The sequence below is a fragment of the Enhydra lutris genome, unplaced genomic scaffold, assembly GCF_002288905.1.
Source record: "Enhydra lutris kenyoni isolate GAN:26980312 unplaced genomic scaffold, ASM228890v2 scaffoldscaffold24, whole genome shotgun sequence".
Lineage (NCBI taxonomy): Eukaryota > Metazoa > Chordata > Mammalia > Carnivora > Mustelidae > Enhydra > Enhydra lutris.
The window spans coordinates 9,615,617-9,629,014 of NW_019154108.1; positions in this window are offsets into that span (position 1 = coordinate 9,615,617).

Sequence of the window (13,398 nt, forward strand, 5' to 3'; positions counted from 1 at the left end):
AGGATAACCTTGAAAATTTGACCTTTTGAGACAATCAAATGACAATATGATGTGGTGGAATGATAAATAGCTTTATGACCAAATTTTACAGGAGGATCCCACTAATCCTCTTCTAACCAGAAGAAATAGTTTGATATTTACAAAACCCAGGGGGGAAATGGAGGACATTTTAAAGCTGAAGAGAGAATAAAGGATTATATTCTAGAGGTCACTGAGCTTGGCATGAGCTTGAAGAAATTCATATCAATTAGCATCTTCATGCACAAGAAGTCCTTATTTTTAGAGGGATTTACAGTGACCTAAAATCCATGCAACCTCTTCTACTGTGTAGATTACTCATATTTTTTAGTCAAATGTTTGTAAACTTACTTGATTTGTATTTTTATATTTGTATATATATATGGCATAAAACTACTTATTATTTCCTTCCTTCTGCTGGTTTGGGATTTTTGCCCTTTTTCTAGCTCCTTTAGGTGTAAGATTAGGTTGAGTATTTGGGATTTTTCTTGCTTCTTGAGATTGGCCTGTATTGCTATAAACTTCGCTCTTAGAACAGCTTTTGCTCCTTCCCAAAGATTTTGGAGCATTGGGTTTTCATTTTTATTTGTCTCCATGAATTTTTTTAATTTCTTCTTGGATTTCTTGGTTGACCCATTCATTGTTTACTAACATATTATTTAACCTCTGTGTATTTATGCTCTTTCAAGATTTCTTCTTGTGGTCCATTTCTAGTTTCATAGCATGGTGGTCAGAAAAGATGTATGATATAACTGCGATCTTTTTGAATTAGTTGAGACTGGTTTTTGTGGCCCAATATGTGATCTATTCTGGTGAAGGTCCCATGTGCCTTTGAAAAGAATGTGCATTCTGCTGCTTTAGGATGGAACATTATGAATATATGTGTTAAGTCAATCTGGTCCAGTGTGTCATTCAAAGGCACTATTTCCTTGTGGATTTTCTGTTCTGATTATCTGTCCACTGATGCACATGTAGTGTTCAGGTCCCCTACTATTATTGTATTACTGTCAATTAATTTCTTTATATTTGTTATCAGCTGTTTTCTGTATTTGGGTGCTACTGTGTTGGGTGCATAAATATTTACAATTGTTATGTCTTCTTGTAGGATTTTCTCCTTAATGATTATATAGTGTCCTTCCTTGTCTCTTACAGTAGTCTTTAATTTAAAGTCTACTTTGTCTGATACAAGCATTGTTACCCTGCCTTTCATTTCATTTCCATTTACCTGATAAATATTTGTCCATCCTTTCTTTCAATCTTTAGGTCTAAAATGAGTCTCTTGTAGGCAGCATATAGACGGGTCTTGTTTTTTATCATTCTGTCTCCCTACGTCTTTTGATTGGAGTATTTAGTCTGTTTACATTCAAAGTAATTATTGATAGGTATGTACCTATTGTAATTTTGTTACTTGTTTTATCGTTGTTTCTATAGATTTTTTTTTTTAATCTTTTCGTGTCTTTCTCTTTTTCCTGGCTTTGTGGCTTTCTTTAGTGATATATGTGGATTTCTTTCTCTTCATACTTTGCATATCTATTACTGGTTTTTGATTTGTGGTTACCGTAAGATTTGTATATAATGAATATATAGCAGTCTTCTGTATATAGCAGTCTATATTAAGTTGATGAATACTTAAGTTTGAACCCATCCTTTACTCCTCTCCCCTCACCCCACATTTTATGTATATAGTGTCATACTTTACGTCCTCTTATTTTATAAACCCCTTGACTGATTATTATAGATTATTTATTTTTACTGCTTTTGTGCTTCCTACTATTCTTACTCTTAATTATGGTCTTTCCTTTCCACTCAGAGAGTCCCCTTTAACACTTTTTTTTTTTAGATTTTATTTATTTATTTGACAGAGAAAGACACAAAGAGAGAGGGGGAACACAAGCAGAGAGAGTGAGAGAGGGAGAAGCAGGCTTCTCGCCAAGCAGGGAACATGATGCAGTGCTCAATCTCAGGACCCTGGGATCATGACCTGAGTTCAAGGCAGATGGTTAAGAACTGAGCCACCCAGGCACCCCCCCATTTAACTGTTTTTATAGGGTTGGTTTAGTGGTATGAATTCCTCTAACTTTTGTTTGTCTGGGAGGCGCATCATCACTCTTTCTATTCTATCCTTGCTGGATAGAATATTCTTGGCTGCAAGTTATACATTTAATATATCATGCTACTCTTCTTGGCCTGCAAAGTTGAAAAATCCACTGATAGCCTTATGGGTTTTCCCTTGTATGTAACTGTTTTCTCTGGGCACTTTAAAAATTCTTTCTTTATCACTACTCTTTGCTATTTTAATTACTTTGTGTCTTGGTGTGGATCTCCTTTTGTTGATTTTGTTAAGGGATCTCTGTGCCTCCTGTATCTGAATTTCTATTTCCTTCCCCAGATTAGAGAAATTTTCAGGCATTATTTCTTCAAATAAATGTTCTGTCCCCTTTCTCTTCTTCTTCTGAAATCCCTATCATGGGAATATTATTACCATGGATAGAGTTACTGAGTTTCCTAAGTCTATTCTCATTTTGCATAATTACTTTTTCTCTCACGTGCTCAGCTTGATTATTTTCCATTACTCTGTCCTTCAGGTTTTTGATTTGTTCTTCTGTTTCTAGTCTGCCATTTATTCTGCCTAGTGTACTTTAATTTCCATTACTGTGTTCTTCATCTCTGGTTGTTGGTTTGTCTTTTTTTAAAATCTCTTTGTTAAGGGTCTCACTGATATTCTCCAGTGTTTTCTCAAATCCAATATCCTAACGACCAGTGCTATAAATTCTCTATCAGGCATGTTACTTATCTCAGTTTTGTTCAGATCTCTTGCTGTGATTTTTGTCCTGTTCTTTCATTTGGGACATATTTCTCTGTCTCCTCATTTTGTCTAACTCTCTGTGTCTGTTTCTATGTGTGAGGAAAGTCAACTCTTGAAAGTAGTGGGCCAAGTGAGCAACTTTAACAAGGTGGAGCTGGTCCTTTGCCAGAAGGAATGTGTCTCCTGTGCCAAGGCGGGTCCAGCTGGTACAATCTGGAAAGTGTGCATAGGTGAGGCACACAATTTTAACAAGGTGTGTGCATAGCCATGGGAGATGACAGGTCACTGCCACAGAGATCAAGGCCCTGCAAAGTGTGTGATCAGGAAAAGTACTGAAAAGGTTTGCATGGGTCTTCTGGGGGAGGGGAGCTACAGTGAAGGGACTAAGACAAACCCAGGGGGAGGCAGTGAGGCACAGTGTAAGCAAATTAGGTAGTGAATGACAGCTCCCCACTGGTTCCTGCAAGTGGAATTGCTCTGTGATTAATAAATAAGTCTTCCTCCCCTATGCACCAGGCATTTTTCCAAACTGCTGCTGTTTCTAAGCTGTGTCTTTAGGGGCTGTTTGTCATGCTGTCTCTTTAAGGGTAGGGACTGTTTCCAACCACCCTCCAGGCTCTCCCAGACCAGAGCCTACTGATTTTTAAGGTTCCAGGATTTAAGTCCCTCTAGGTGAAAGAACTCTAGAAATTTGGTCCTTTTAGTTTTCAAAGCCAGCTGCTGTGGGGATTTGTCTCCACCATGTGGGCTCCAGGCTGCAAAGGTCAATTTCTCTTCCCTGTCTGAGACTGCAGCTCCCTCCCTCCTGTTGAGGACCATGGTCTATTTAGCTCCCTGCTGGGACTCTGCCCTTCCTACCCTCTTCAATGTGGCCTCTTCTCTCCATTTAGTTGTGGACTTTGTTCCACTAATCTTCAGGTCATTTTCTGGGTTATTTACACTGATGTGACGGTTATCTAGTTGTATCCATGGGACAAGGTAAACTTAGGGTCCTATTACTCCACCATTTTCCCTAACTCAGCTATTTAGCTCTTTTTTTTTTTTAAGATTTTATTTATTTATTTGAGAGAGAGAGAGAGCAAGAGCAAGAGAGCAAGAGAGAATGAGTGGGAGGAGTAGCAGAGGGAGAAGCAGACTCCCTGCTTAGCAAGGAGCCTGATGTGGGACTCAATCCCAGGACCCTGGGATCAAGACGTGGGCTGAAGACAGACACTTAACCAACTGAGACATCCAGGCGTCCCTCAGCTATCTAACTCTTAATGTCAATCTGTTCATATATTCAGAATGATGTCTAAACTGACATTCACTAATCTTGGACACCAATAATTTTTGACTTGGGAGATCTATGTTCATTTTTTAACTTTTTCTTTGCATTTTTTTTGTATTGCCAGATATATTTCCATGAATAACATGAGGACATTTTGTTTGTTTGTTTGTTTCCTTCATGGAGTACATGGATTATTATTCTTAGAATTAAAAATTAACATATTTTAATGAAAATGTAATTCAACTTGGGCTTCAGTGTCAGACAAGGCTAGATTCAAATCCTGGATTTATTACAGCCTGGCTGTGTGACTTCAAGCAAGTCCCCTAGCCTCTCTTAGCCTTCATGGAAAATGGAGATATTTACCTTCAACAGCCATGATTGGGGTTTGAGATGGTCTCAAACAGTTAACACAGTGCCTGGCAATAGAAGGTGCTTACCCAACAAATGAGAACCATGTATCATTTCTATTAGTGTAATCCCAGTGTGTTGCTTCTGTTTGTATCTTTAAATTTTCCCTACTTGTCTACTTTCAACAAAGTGCTGTGTCACCAAGAATTTGGTATTAAACAACTATCGTGTCTGTTCCATGTGAGCGAGGCTGCCAGTGGGAGCCCCAGCCTAGTCCCTAGGCTAGGGTACATATGCTCTCTCCTATGTACAACCTAAAATTGTATGGGCTAGTTGCAAACACTATTTCCTAGTTGCAAACACTATTCAACTGAGAGGTGTTTCTGTATCCAGGCCAGCCTACTGCAAAAAACACTGGGGTTTTATGTTGTTTCATGTGTTTTTATTCTTGGTAAAGATTGGTTTGAATGAGCACACTTGTCATTCTGTTCTTCTGAGGTTATGACTTGCTGTTAGTAGTGTTGCAATTATGACTTGCATGTAGTAGTGTTACTGTGACGTTCCATGGATTGTAAACAATTACATTCCATGAATTGTAAACAATTGTAAACTGTATTTGTAAACAATTAAAAGCTTCCTTTGGCGGCTTCCTTCCTGGATGGAGCCTAGTCTAGTCTCAGACTCATCTGTCCCCTGTGTGCCCTACTTCCTCAATTCTAGCTTGCAGAGGGCATTACTTCCCAATACAACACCACCCAGATCTTTAGCCTTATGTTGTCCTTGGAATAATCTTTACAGAAAAGAAAGTTCTAGTGCTTAAACAGTCTGGGTTATATATCCACATGGTTTTTCTTTTCCATACTGATTTTTCACCCTTTCTTCCTTGTGCAGCTAGGCTCTCATGGAGACCAAAGCATCCCTACTTTTTATAGGGCTGAGACCTGAAAAGCATCACCTAGTAAAATTTTCTGTCCCACAGTGCATCACAATACCGTTTGAATTTTCTATCCCACAGTGCATCACAATACCCTTTGAATGATGTAAAAGGATCAACTCCTATAACTCTGCAGTGTGCCTTTGCAGGATATCCAACACCAGGAGGCAGATGAAATAACCGCTGTCCTCAGAAGACTGCCTTTAAGAACAAAGAAGGTTCTACGCCCTGCAGCCCAAGCAGGTAACACCAGTCTGGTCATTACCACCCAAACGTCTCTCCTCTCACTTAGTGGTTGCATTACTAAATAGCTGGTTGAATTTTGGATGCTCTGGAGATAACAGCTCACAATTAAAGAAACTCTGTGGCAAAGCATTTTGAAAAGCCAAGAAATCTTTCAGAAAGGGAATATGCATACCTCTCAGCTTCAAATTATTGAGCAGATTTAGCTCAACATTTTTTTTTTTTCTTAGAAATGAGGTCTTTAGGGATGCCTGGGTGGCTCAGTCGGTTAAGCATCTGACCACTCTGGAACCCAGAGAAGAGGGCTTCTAGAAGATGGCACTAGAGGATGGATATCCCCAGGGGGCCAACTCCCCCCAATACCTTGCTTACCTGTATCACACCTCCAAGGTAAGGAGGCCCCCAGGACTCTGGGGTTATGAAGTACATCTAGAAAACCAATTGTTGTGGCTTATATACCAGTTTAAATGCCTCTCCCTATTTCTTGACTGTTCCCCAAATTACCAATAAATAACAGAATCTTGGGACCCTGTCCAATAGCCTGCCTCTTCCCCTTCTTTGGACAGATTAATTAAATGATAAAACTTGCTAGTTATTTAATTGAGGTTCACAAGCTGACTAACCTTACTAGGCAGTTACTACTGGTTCCACTCACTACCATACTGGGAGGACCTAACCTCTGACGTAACAAATAATATTTTTAGCTCTTTTCTACCATAAAAATTGATGCCAACTTAAAATTGTAAACCTCAGAAAGCCGATCTCCATGAGGAAAGCGTATCACATGCTTCATATCAGGGAAAATGTTCAGGTGAGACATCTGTTCTTGGAGCCTTTTCCTTTAAAATTATGAAAGAGGGGGTTGGGAGTGGGGGTGGGGCACGGCCATTCAACTACTGGAAAGGTAACTTGTCGAGGATTCTGTTTCAGCAGCTATGAGCTTTGATTGCGTATCAACTTGTGCAACACTGTGATTAATATCTGACTTCAATTCTTCCACCAGGTAAGTAACATAAGAGCAGGACCACATGTCTCTTGCTAAATGCTTTTTCCCTCACGCCTGGTGCAGTGCCAAGCAAAGGTAGTTGATCTGTATCTACAACAACTGCTTGTTGTTGTAGATACAGATCAATCAGTATCTGTTGAGTGAATCAATGAATCAGTGGCACTGTAGCAGAAGGCGAAGGGTCTTGGAGTCAGACAGATTTGTGGGTTTTTGCTTGTTTACTGGCTGTGTAACCTTCAACATGAAATTTAACATCTTCTAGATATTCAGGATATGATCAGGACTCCTGTGAGGACTGAGTGAAGTAGTGTGCGTGCCAACAGTTGGGGGGATAACGAGCATTCCCTCAGAATGAGGTCTCTTCCATCCCTTTTCAACAGAGGGTGGTTGATCTTTTTCAAAATTGTTTTGGCTACTTTCGTTCCCTTGCATTTCCAAATAAACTTTATAATAAACTGGTCTACATCTACAAAAACTCCTGCTGGGAAGTTTGACCAGATAAACCAGATCAGTGTGGAGAGATTGTCATCTTTGTGCTGTCGAGTCTCCCAAACCATGACCATAGTGTATCTCTCAGATCATCTTTGATTTCTTCCATCAACATTTTTTAGCCTTCAGCATCCGGCATCTGTACACGTCTTGTTAGACTGGTGAATAATGTTTCCCTCTTTTTTTAGCTACTGTAAATATTTGTGTTTTTTTTTTTTTTTTAGTTATTTATGTGAGAGAGAGAAGTTGGGGTGATGGGGAGGAGCAGAAGGAAAGGGACAAGCAGACTCTGTGTTATGTGAGGAGCCCCATGTGGGGTTCAGTCTCATGACCCTGAGATCATGACCTGAGCCTAAACCAAGAGTAGAACATTCAACTGAGCCACCCAGGTGCCCCAATAATTGCGTTTTAAATTTTGGTTCCAATTATTTATTTACAGTATAGAAATGTAAGGCAGCGGGGTGGCTCAGTTGGTTAAGGGTCTTTGGCTCAGATCATGATCCCAGGGTCCTGGGTTCGAGCCCCTCTTCAGGCTCCCTGCTCAGCAGGAAGCCCGCTTCCCCCTCTCCCTGCCCTTAACTCATGCTCTCTCTCTCTCTTTCTCAAATAAATAAATAAAATCTTTTTAAAAAGTAAAGTATAGAAATGCAATTATATGTGTTGATCTTGTATCCTATGATCTTGTTAAAAACAGTTATTTGTTTTAAGAGTTTGTTTGTAGGCTCCTTGGGATTTTCTAAGAGTTTGTAGGCTTCTTGGGATTTTCTACATAGACAATTATATCATTTGTAAATAGGGACAGTTTTCTTCCTTTCCATCTATATGCCTTATATTTCCCACTCCAGCCTTATTGCTCTGTGTAGGAATGGTGAGAGAGACATTCTTGCTTTGTTGCTGATTTTTAGGAGGAAATCAGTCTTTCACTATTAAGTATGATGTTAGCTATACATTTCTATAGATATTTCTTACTAGGTTGAAAACATTCCCTCATGGCTGGCTGAGAAATTTTACCATAAATTTTTATCACGGGTTTTTAATCAGATTTTTGACTGTTATTCTATTTTACAGAATTCTGATGTAATCCAGGAAATATTCTATAATTTCCAAAAGTTGCTGAGAAAGTTGACAAGATAAATCTTTTTTTTTTTTTTTTTATTTATTTGATACAGAGAGAGAGATCATGTAGGCAAAGAGGCAGGCAGAGAGATGGAGGGAAGCAGGCTCAATCCCAGGACCCTGAGATCATGACCTGAGCCGAAGGCAGAGGCTTAACCCACTGAGTCACCCAAGTTCCCTGACAAGATAAATCTTATATCTTTGTTTCTGAAGTCAGTATCTTGACTATTAAGGCTGAGGAAGTTTCTTACAATGTATATCTCATACTCATTTACCTTAGTTTAATTGCTTCTTTTCAGTTGGACTTTTGGCTAAGATCAAGTGCGTTACCTTAGTTCACCTCCTGAACTTCAGCATAATAAAAAATTCTATTGTTAAACTTTAATTTCTGTGTCCTGGGAGTCTAACCATAATGGTTTATGGGCCAGTGTTAATTAACTGGAAGTGGTTAAAATTCTCCTAAATAGGAGTTATGAGGATGCCCAAATTTTATCTCATTCTTACAAATGTATCTTAAGAAATAAATTCCATAGAATCAAATATAGTTATGCCAGCATGACCAAATGTCCAACATTACAGCTGGGTTTCATAAATTATGGTATATTCAGTTACTCAATAAACATTTATGAAATGCCCACCATATGTCAGTTATTATCTTTGGCCCCTAGGGATATAGCTATGAGAACAAAAGACACTTTCCTGCCCTCTTGGAGCTTACTTTCCAGCAGGGGGACAGACATAAATAAGGTACATAAATAAACATGCAATATGGCAGATACTGATGAGTGTTTTGGAAACAAAGCATAGAGCATGGATAAGTTCGGGCATGGGAGTGGAATGGGGTACTAGTTTAAATAAAGTGAAAGGTGGACCTCACCAACCAATATAAAGGAACATTAAATATTAGAATTAAGTACACTCTGTAGCAACGTGGTAAACTTTTCATATCTTATCAAAAAAAGGATATAAAATAGGATGTCTGCTGGGGTCAAGAATTTAAGTATTTGCATATATATAGAATATAAAAAATGAAAACAGTTGTTTGTGGATAATTTTAATATTATTTTACAGCATTGTTTACTCTGAGCATAATTATGTTTTCAATTTAAAACAAGAAAAACATTTGGGTGCTTGGGTGGCTCAGTTGGTTAAGCATCTGACTCTTGGTTTCTGCTTGGGTCATGATTTCAGGGTCATGAGGCTGAGCCCTGGGTAGGGCTTCACGGTAAGTGGGGAATCTTCCTAAGAGTCACTCCTGCTGCCCCTCCCCCTCTCTCAAATAAATAAATCTTAAAAAAAAAAAATGAGAAAAGTCTGTAAGGTTCCCTAAGGCTAATTTGAAGTTGAATGAAATGTGTGAGGAGGATACAGAGAGAACTCACGTTTGCTCTGGAAAAATTTTATTTGGGGTACAGCTGAGAAAGAAGCTTCTACTGAGGCGACTAATTAAAATTACATAGATTTTTTTCGTTACGTTGTTCAGGGTGCCGAGAACAGTGGTTGTGCAGGGTTGGCTGTGAGCATGGAAATGATGGCAAGTTTAACATGTGTTCATAATTATCTCATTCAGCTTTGGCATGCAAACCTATTTTTTAAGATTGACTAAAATAAAATGTACTGACATGTCTTCCTGCACACGACATTTTCCTCTGCGTTCAAGAGATGACAACTAATCACACAAGATGTGACTTGGTATCTATGTGGTAGCCCAGTTTCCTAAAGATGTAGAAAGACAGGTTACAACCATTGCCAGACAACGTCTTCCGATGATTCCGGGAGCTTATGCTTAGACTCCATGCGGGCTGTTCATGTGTTCTTCTGAAAATGTTTTTGTGGCATGGCCAAAGCATGGCAGCCCGGGCCTGGCTTATTCCCTCTGGTGTTGATTCAGAATTTCTAGGCACTGAGCAATCACTCTATCGTGAATGGCAGACGCAGTGTTGTCTTCATGAGGCACAAATGTCCCGAATATCTTGCATTCTTCTCTCCAGCATGTCACTTCTCGTGAAGGAAAAGCCCAGCAGCAATCACAAAGCTTTCCGAGTTTAGGCAAGAGCTCGATGGTATTTACTCAAATTTTCTCTTCTGTCCTTTCTTCCCTTTTTATTTTTTTCCTAATAATCACACAAGGGCTAAAAGAAAAAAAAATTATATAATGAACAGGTTCCATTGGATAGCCAAATAGTCTGTGACAATGTAATCTGGCTTGAAAATGTTCGAGTTGCTTGAAAAACACACTCAGACGTGACAGAATGCAGCTAGCTGGCCTGTGGGGAATACGTTGACTGGTGTTGACTAGAGTAGGGGAGAGGGAGGCCCCATACACTGTTTTCTCTCCCAGGGAAACCTGTCTCCCTCCCGGTTACTGCCTCCTGGGGGCTGTCCCAGTTTTGTTTTGGCTGGTGGTCGGGGTGTCCTGGGGTTGTTCAATATAGCTTAAGAATACTCTCAAGATAACTGTCTCTGGAACCAAATGGGTTCCCATCCTGATTCCTCAGTGACCTTGTACAAGTTACTCTACTTCTCAAGCCTTCAGGTTTCTTGTCAGTAATGTAGTGGGACCACTTCACAGGGTTTCTGGAAGGCTCAGAGAAGTTAGTTAATTCATATCACCTGACACATAATATATGCCCGTAGGTAGAAACTCAAATTTCTGTTTTCTTAAAGTTGCTGTTTTGGTTACAGAACACACACACGCATTATTGCTCACTTGACCCTCCAGAGAGGTATTGTAATCAACAGTGTACAGAGCGAGGGGCCTTCATCTGTTCCAGCTGCCATAACAAATTACTGTAGAATGGGTGGTTTCTAAACATCAGAAATATATTTCTCACAATTCTGGAGGCTGGAAGTCCAAGTTCAAAGCCCCCGTGTGGTCAAGTTCTGGTGAGAGCCCTCTGCTGGACTGCAGGCTGCCAACTTCCTGTTGGCTCCCCACGTGACAGGAAGAGGGCTGAGCTCTCTGGGGTCTCTTTCCTAAGAGCACTAGCTCTGTTCATGGAGGCTCCACCTCCAATACTTTCCAAGGGCTCCGCCCTCAAGTACCACGGCTTTGGGTTCAGGGTATAACATGTGAATGTGAGGGGCCCAGAGGTAGGGTGTGAGACTCCTTTTGGTGTTCTCCTGCTACACTGTTCTTCGCCATGTTTATGCAAATAGAGGCCCAGCTGTCTCTATACACATATAATATGAACACAGTACAAAATTTATAAGGTGCACAAAAGGTAAACCATAAAAGAGTAAGGCTTTGTCCCTCCTCTGTCCACCAGGATTCCCTTTGTTTCCCCAGTCTTGACTTTTTCTCAAGTGAATATTTATTTTTTTAATGAATTAATTAATTTTTTATTATGTTAGTCATCATACAGTACATCCTTAGTTTTTTTTTGTTTTTTTGTTTTTTGTGGTTTTTTAAGATTTTTTATTTATTTATTGGACAGACAGAGATCACAACTAGGCAGAGTGGCAGGCAGAGAGGAGGAAGCAGGCTCCCCACTGAGCAGAAAGCCCGATGCGGGGCTCGATCCCACAACCCTGGGATCATGACCTGAGCCGAAGGCAGAGGCTTTAACCCACTGAGCCACCCAGGCACCCCACATCCTTAGTTTTTGATGTAGTGTTTCATGATTCATTGTGTGTAACACCTGGTGCTCCATGCAATCTCTTCCTCTGATTCCCCCCCTTCATTTTCCCCTTCCTTCTCCTAATGTCCTCCATGTTATTCCTTATGTTCCACAAGTAAGTGAAACCATATGATAATTGACTTTCTCTGCTTGACTTTATTCACTTAGCATAACTCCTCCAGTTTCGTCCATGTTGATAAAAATGTTGGTTATCATCCTTTCTGATAGGGGAGTAATATTCCATTGTATATATGGACCACATCTTCTGTATCCATTCATCTATTGAAGGGCATTTCGGCTCCTTCCACAGTTTGGCTATTGTGAACATTGCTGCTATGAACATGGGGTGCATATGACCCTTGTTTTCAATACATCTGTATCTTTGGGTTAAATGCCCAGTAGTGCAATTGCTGGTTTATAGTGTAGCTCTATTTTTAACTTTTTGAGGAACCTCTGCACTGTTTTCCAAAGTGGCTGTATCAACTTGCATTCCCACCAACACTGTAAGAGGGTTCCTCTTCCCCCACAACCTCTCCAACATTTATTGTTTCTCGCCTTGTCAATTTTTGCTATTCTAACTGGTGTAAGGTGGTATCTCAGTGTGGTTTTGATTTGAGTCTCCCTGACGGCTAATGATGATGAACATGTTTTCATATGTCTGTTAGCCATTTGTACATCTTCTCTGGAGAAGTGTCTGTTCATGTCTTCTGCCCATTTTTTTTACTTATTTGTTTTTCGGGTGTTGAGTTTGAGAAGTTCTTTATAGGTCTTGGATATCAGCCCTTTATCTATAGTGTCATTTGCAAATATCTTCTCCCATTCTGCGTGTTGCCTCTTTGTTTTGTTGACTGTTTCCTTTGCTGTGCAGAAGCTTTTTTATTTTGATTAAGTCCCTGAAGTTCATTTGCGTTTTTGTTTCCTTTGCCTTTGGAGACATGTCTTGAAAGAATTTGCTATGGCTGGGGTTGAAGATGTTACTGCCTGTGATCTCCTCTAGGATTTTGATGTACTCTTGTCTCACATTGAGGTCTTTCATCCATTTACTCACATTGAGGTCTTTCATCCATTTAGAGTTTATCTTTGTGAATGGTGTAAGAGAATGGTCAAGTTTCATTCTTCTGTATATAGCTGTCCAATTTTCCCAGCACCATTAGTTGAAGAGACTATGTTTTTTCCATTGGGTATTTTTTCCTGCTTTATCAAAGACTACTTGACCATAGAGTTGAAGGTCCATATATAGGCTCTCTACTCTATTCCATTGGTCTATGTGTCTGTTTTTGTGCCAGTACCATGCTGCCTTGGTGATCACAGCTTTGTAATATAGCTTGAAATCAGGCAACGCGATGCCCCCAGCTTTGTTTTCCTTTTTCAACATTTCCTTGGTGATTTGGGGTCTTTTCTGGTTCCATACAAATTTTAGGATTGTTTGTTCCAGAACTTTGAAAAATGCTATTGGTATTTTGTTTGGAATGGCGTTGGAAGTATAGATTGTTCTGGGCAGCATAGACATTTTAACGATGTTTATTCTTCTGATCCATGAGCATGGAATGT